General features: G+C 29.2%; 1 pseudogene across 1 annotated transcript; it reads left to right on the forward strand.

Annotated features, from left to right (window-relative positions):
* Positions 1-486: 486 nt before the first annotated feature.
* Positions 487-1,855, forward strand: LOC111293337 (uncharacterized; annotated as a pseudogene). Its single transcript, XR_016345971.1, has 4 exons — positions 487-681; positions 770-907; positions 1,061-1,139; positions 1,698-1,855. The product of XR_016345971.1 is annotated as an uncharacterized LOC111293337 (transcript).
* The last annotated feature ends 4,956 nt before the right edge of the window (positions 1,856-6,811 follow it).

Raw genomic sequence — 6,811 nt, forward strand, 5'->3', positions numbered from 1 at the left:
TCGATCAGCTCTCTTTTCCTTAAATTTTAATCCAATTTATTATTTAATTGATGCTATGAAGTTTTTTTTATTAATTTTAATTCCTTTTTCATTGATTTCAATACGGTGTCATATAGTTGTTCAGGGTTTCAATTTTGTTTAGATTAATTATTTGTTATGTTATATAATGTCTTTTTTTATGGATAAAGAAAAAGGGGAAACAATTTTCTTTCTTCTTTAAAAAAAAAATCTTTTAAATGTTGAAGGATAGAATATTGCAGTTTTAAAGAATGTTAGACTCGGTTGATTATTCCTAGATGAACTAAATGAGCTAATTGTTGAATTTTGTTTATACAACTAATAAGATCATAATTTTAATTGATTGATTTTTATCTGCAAATCCAAGACTAACCATTTGTAACAACTAAAAATTGATAAAACTATGACATAACAATAGAAATTAACTACATTGCATTCTTTTTTTTTTTTGGTTTTTCCTAGAGCAATATGTATTTGGAGAAGAGATGGAAGAACATAGCGAATATGAGGAAACCTCATTCACTAGTAGACTTTTGTGTTAGGAAGGTGATAGATAACGTAAGATACCTTGGGGATGTCGGTGAGACAGATTCACATCTTCTTGAGCATATTCTACCCCATTGTACAATGGATCAATTATTGCACGTGGAAAAGAGTACAAAAGTAAGTTGATTTGCATAGTTTGTGCAAGAATTGGCATTTGGCTCTGATTATATGTATAATTTTAAAAGGGATTGATTGATTGTTCTAGGGAAGGGATCGTACTCCAGTAACTGATAAACTTTGGAAGAATTTCTATGAGCTACAGTTTGGTCATCAGAATATGACTCTTGTAATTGAGAGGATGAAGCTCAAGAAAGTTTCATTTAGAAAGAGATAGTTGTATGAGGTAGGTAATCTTTTAACTTTCTTTACTTTCATGCCGTCCTCTTACCTAATAGCTAGGTTGTTAGTGGAATGTTGAGAAACTAGCAATGTACCTTTACTTAAGGTGTGCACAGTTTTATGGATTTCCTTACTAAAGTTGGATGATTTATTATAGGCAAAATTGAAGGATTTTCAAGAGGCTGAGAACAAAGCAAGTGATCAGCTTAAGCAGCTATACAAGAAAGAAGATGCTCGTATGCTCTTTGTTCTTTGAATTCTTAATGACATAAGCAATGATTTTAACTTGTTGCTTGCTTGCTACATGTATGCTTCTGTCTCTTGAACTTTTTTATCACTGGTTTGATTTGCATTTACGGCTTCCAGTGCAACATTGCCTAAGCTTTCTCTTGCAAGCATAAAAGTCTTGCTGAAAAGGCCATTTCATTCAAAAAGTGCTGAAAATTGGAACTATTTCTTAATTACCATTGCCATCAACCTAAATCAGGCCAAACTTGCACTGAGAAGCAGCCTTTAATTGCATGTCTATGTACTTGGATTAATATATTGAAGAGAACTAGAGAGTGCTTTATGGTATTTGCCAGTATATTTGTTATAAAATATTAAAGTATTTACTGACTTATGTACCTTTTACCCTAAGACTGATTGGAGAGGACTAAAGAGTTTTTCTTGTGGTACTCTCATATGTATTTAGAGTAAAATATTATAGTGATACATATACCCTTTAACTTAATTACTAAAGAGAAATGTTCTTTTATGATCATAATTTCGTACCATTATTTCTATTTTATTAGGAAAACAAAGTCGGCAGGTTCAGCTTTGCACTAAGGTTCCACCTTCAACCAAAAGAAGCTTTTATGCTGGTAACATTCTTTATACCTCAAAAGCTTGGTTGTTTGATCTAGTCCATTGGTCTCGTATATTGGAATATTTGCAACTTTAGTCTTTGTGCTTGATAATTAAAAAGGGCATTTCATGAATTGTTGGCTTTATTTATAAAGTCTTAATAATCCTTTTTAGAAATAATCCTTTTTAGAATCTTATATCTATATATTATCTTTTTTATGAACTTGCATACCACCGATTGGGTCATGTTAGCATAAGATGCAACTTTTACCTATTTTGTGAAATAATCAATTATCACAAAGATAAATCTATGCCCATTTGAAGCTTTTGGGCTAATGAGACCGATGACATCCATGCCTTACATAGAAAATAGTCATAGAGTTGCTAAAACTTACAAAGCTGATGGAAGAGCATAAATCTTGTTAGCATAAATTTGACACTTATGACATCTTCTGACATAATCAATATAGTCATTTTTCATTGTCAACCAATAATAGCTAACACCCATAATTTATCTAGCCATTACGTGACCATTCGCATGTGCCCCCTAAACCCCATCATGTATTTTTCAATAATTTTTTTTTGCTTTAACTACATTTACACATCTTAAAAGTACCTTATCTTGGCTTCTTTTGTAAAAAACATCTCCATCAAGAAAGAAACTCATAGCCAAACTTCTAATGATCCTTTTATCATTTTTTATTGCATGCTCTTGTTATTGTTGACTTTTGATATATTGAAGAATATCATGATACCATGGTTTCCCATCAACTTCTTCTTCGACACCTGAGTAATGTGCTAGTACATCTTTCATGTACATTTTGATGGGTTGGATCTTGATATTTGTATCTATTTTAGTCATTGCAGCCAAAATGACTAGTGCATCAGTAATTTGGTTCTCCTCTTTGAGCAGATACTCTAATTAAAATTCTTCAAACTACTTGACTAACTCAGAGATGTATTTATGGTAGCAAATCAACTTTGAATCTCTTGTTTCTCATTCACCTCGTAAGTTATAAACAACTAGTGCTAAATCTCCAAATATATCTAACAATTTAGTCTTTCTTTCAATTGTTTCTTATAAACCTATAACAAAAATCTCATTTTCAGCCATATTATTTGAGTAGTTGAAATTTAGTCTAGTTATAATGGGATAATAATATCCATTAGGAAATATTAAAATTACCCTAATACCATGACCTAAAACACTAGCAGCTCTATCAAAATACATCCTCAAAAACTTCTTACCAATTTCATTTTCTTCAATGACTATCACATCTTCATCAAAAAAATCAAGCTTTATTGGTTCATAATCTTTAGCCACATGATCAGCAATGAACTCAGTTATTGCACTCTTTTTAATAACCTTTTGAGTTACATAGACAATATCATATTTTGAAAGCATAACTTGCCATCGTACTATTCTTTCGATCAATGAAAGTTTTTCGAAGATATACTTGATAAGGTCTAACTTTGCTATAAGCTAAATAGTGTGATAAAGCATATATTGCCTAAGCCTTCAAGCTATCTAAGCTAGTGCATAACATATCTTTTCTAATGGAAAATACTTGGATTCATAATTAGTGAATTTTTACTCAAGTAGTAGATTGCTTGCTCTTTTTTGTTGGTTTCATCTATTTGCCCCAACACACATTCCATTGAATTTTCATGCATGGTTAACTATAAAATCAAAGGTTTTCTTAGAACTGATGGCACCAACATAGTGGATTTGATAAGTATTCTTTGACTTTGTCAAAAGCTTTTTGGCATTCATCGTTTCATTCTCCTAGATTATGTTTTCTAAGAAGCTTGAAAATCGGATTGCACTTGTAGGTAAGTTACGAGATGAAACAAGCAATATAGTTCAATTTTCCCATAAAGCCTCATATTTTTTTTTAGGTATGAAGAGGGGATAAGTTTTGAATAGCACATATTTTGTTCGAATCCACTTTTATTTCTTTTTCACTAACCATTACGCTTTTATTTCACATTACGCTTTTTCACATGTTTGCCTTAGCATTATATAGCATTATATAGCATTTTTAATGTTAAAAATGATAAGAATTTTTGTCTTTAAGTTTAAATAAGAATCTTTAAGAAATTTTAAATGAGAATCTTTGTCTTTGAATTTTAAATGAGAATCTTTGAATGAGAATCTTTATCTTTGACTTTTAAATAGGAATATTGAGAATTTATGTGAATCTCTAAAGATTTTTGAATCCAAATCTTTGAAGAATCAAATGTGAATCTTTGAATTCGAATGATAAACTTTGATATTTTAGAAATGAATCCCTATAGTTTTTCAAATAAAAATCTTTAACTTTTTTGTGTGAATCTTTAGAATTTTAGAGTGTAAATCTTTAAATGTTGGATGTGAGCCTTGCAATTGTGATATGAATCCCTAAATTAAAATTTTGGATGTGAATCTTTCAAATGGGAGTCTGAATTCTTGCAAAATTGAAACTTTGATAACGTTAAATCCTTGCGAACCTTAAATTCTCGCGAATCTAAAAGCTTGCAAACCTTAAACTCTTGCGAATTTGAAAAATCTTGTGAATCTTAAAATCATAGGAATCTGAGTTCTTGCAAATATAAAATTTTATGAATCTATGTGTCTGCAATCTTAAAATTCTTGCGAATATGAATTTTATGAATCTTTGTGTGTTACGAACCTAAAAAATCTTATGAATCTGAAATCTTGCAACTCTAAAGGTCTTACGAATCTTTGAATTGCAAACCTTTGATTTTTGAAATAGTGATTTTTTAAACTCAAATTGTGAATCTTTGAGCTGCAACTTGCATTACTAATTGATGAATTACAAAGTTTTTGAATATTTCAAATTGTGAATCTTTAGAGTTTTGAAATTTTGTAATTGTTGTTAAGCTATACCCGAACATAATGGATATTTATATCTTTGCATAATTCCTGTTTCATAGAAAATGCGTAAAAAAAGGCAGCTGTAGACACTCCATTTTGTCCTGGGTTTAAAATTTATTTTTATTTTATTTATCTTTTCAATTTAATAATAATAATAATAATAATAATAATAATAATAATAATAATAATAATAAGTTTTGTCATGAATCAATGTGAGCAAGAGTTAGAATTGGACTTGATTTGTAAAAGGCTAAATTTTAGTTTTATGATAATACAACAATCTTATTAAAGTTGAATCACAATCAAGCAAAAATTCTTCTGATTGTTCCTTATAAATAAACTTGTTATCAATAGAGAAAGGGGGGAAATAGAGCAAGCATAGTTTTTAAGAGAAAAAAATAAAAAAGAATTGAGTGAGCAAATAATTTTTTTGAAGGAAAATAAGGCTTATTTTAGGGATTTTTAAGTTGATTGTGAGTTTAATCAGGTTGAAAAGTGGTTTAGAAAGATTCTTGAAGATTAAAGGGTCAAAATCATAGAAATTTTTCTAAAATATTTTTTGGAAAATTTTGGGAATTCCAGAATTTGTTTGAATTTTTTAGTAAAATTCAAGTTTTTCGACAAGATTCTAGTGAGAAACCCACTTTTTAATGACTAACCCAGATTTCGATGATCCAACCCAGAATCTGGTTGAAGTCTTTTTAGCACATTCCTAGTTCCCGATGTTGTTTCCTAGAATCTGATGAAGGATTCAATTGGCATTCATATGTTTTAGAGAGAGAGAGAAAAAAAAAGAAAAGGCTAAAGAGAAAGAAAGGGAAAAAGAAATCTAAAAAAAAAAGATTTTTTAGGCTTTTATATTACATAACAAATGAGGCCATTTTGATCATAAAACCTTTAGGATTCGTGTACTGCCCCAAACACTCGACCTGATTCGCAACACTTTGACCTGAGATCCTTCCTTTTTAAGCTGTTGTGGAGTTGAGCTGTTAGTCAACCAAGCCGCATCTCTGAAGTTGTCTTTTGTGTTTGGAGCCAAGTCAGTGCCATAACCAAGCCGAGTCAGTCTTTTTGTTTTGGTTTTTTTTTATTTTTATTTTATGTTATTATTTCCTTTATTCATTTTTTGTGAAATATTTTTGCATGATTAAATTTTTAGGAAAACTATAAAAAATATTAAAATTAAACATTAATAAAATTTAAAAAATAAATGATAATTATCCAATGATGGAATTGTTATAAATTACAAATGAATAATTTTTATAAAATTTCTAGGTGAGAATTTTTCTTCTAAATTTAACCTAAATGGTGAAAAAAATGAGATGAAAATTAAAAAATAGATGTCATATTATTTTCTTAAGGATTAAGAAGCAAGTGATGAATAAATAAAATAAAGATATTTCTAAATAGACCTAAATGTTGAAAAATTTAGAAATAAAACTTGTAAAATAAAAATAAATTTCGATGATGAAATTCTTAGTAATCACAAATGGATGATTATCTAAGAAATTTTTAGGCGAGAAGATATTTCTAATTTTGGCCCAAATGGTGGAAGAATTAGATATATATTCAATAAAAACAAAAATAAAAAAATGATTAAATCATTTTTCGATGATGAAGCCTCATCAAGAAAACAAATGGGATTCATATATATTTTCGATGTGAGAAAGTATTTTTAAGAATTCTACTAGATTGATGGAGAATCTTAAAAGTTATTTTCAATATTTAAATGTTAATAGAAGACCATTGAATCAAAATCTTAGGATAATTTAAAATAAAATGGTATCATCATTTGGATGGGCATGTAGGGGTGTTATAACCTTCCCCATATGTAATCAAAATCCCGAACTTTATTCTGATTAGTAGACTAAAACTTAATCTTTAAAGATCCTTAGTCAAGCTTAGGAGTTTCTTAAAAGAATAGATTTACTAGATGACCAATCACACCTAAAAAAAAGATTGGTGATGGCTCCTTAAAGTCAAGTCCAGCTAGCTAGCATCAATCAAAATTTAAGCCCAGATTAGCTGGCACATAAGCTTAGTTTAGCTAGCATGTAAGCCTAGATTAGGTGAAAAAGTACACACCTTTTTTTACCCTTTAAGTGGTGAGATCTTTTTGAATCAATAGAAATATCTGTATACAAAATCATTCAATCCATTAAGAGAAATAATTTTCACTTCTTT

The sequence above is a fragment of the Durio zibethinus genome, chromosome 10 (genome assembly GCF_047325235.1).
Source record: "Durio zibethinus cultivar Kanyao isolate XHJ-2024 chromosome 10, ASM4732523v1, whole genome shotgun sequence".
Classification (NCBI taxonomy): Eukaryota; Viridiplantae; Streptophyta; class Magnoliopsida; order Malvales; family Malvaceae; genus Durio; species Durio zibethinus.